This window comes from Plasmodium inui (assembly GCF_000524495.1).
Source record: "Plasmodium inui San Antonio 1 unplaced genomic scaffold supercont1.77, whole genome shotgun sequence".
NCBI lineage: Eukaryota > Apicomplexa > Aconoidasida > Haemosporida > Plasmodiidae > Plasmodium > Plasmodium inui.
The window spans coordinates 1-557 of NW_008481911.1; positions in this window are offsets into that span (position 1 = coordinate 1).

Genomic DNA, 557 nt, shown 5'->3' on the forward strand with positions numbered 1-557 from the left:
TATTTTGTTCTTACCCTGGATCAAATGTACCTTTTTTTTGGATGTTTATATGGAGAAAGCAGTCTATACATATGAAATATAAATAAGATACATATCACTAATGTGTACACAACCTGTCGTTCCAGACTTTTTTAAAGAATTTGTCGCAGGAAATAACCCTCTGGAAAAGAAGATAATGCCACTAATCTAGGACAAGATCTTCTCGGAGTTAAATGAGGATGGATCTCTAAGAGCAGAGGACTCAAATAAAAATGTAAGTTCCACCCATTCTGAATCTAATGATGGCGTTTTATCTGGGTTTGATGAAATGGAATTAGGTGAATAATTTATGAAACCGGTCCACAACTTAGGTTGAAGCAGACAACAAGGGAAATTCTCTGAGCTGAAGGGGAGCTCCTATTTCTACATAGGGCGCGCCTAAGGATAATAGAACACAAGAGGCGGAAAATTTGCGGATACTTCTTTCTAGCTATTCCGAAGTGCAATGTCAAATACAGCAATGCCAATGTGCCACTATGCGCATCGTGTATTCAACTGTACTTCTCACTCTATAATCC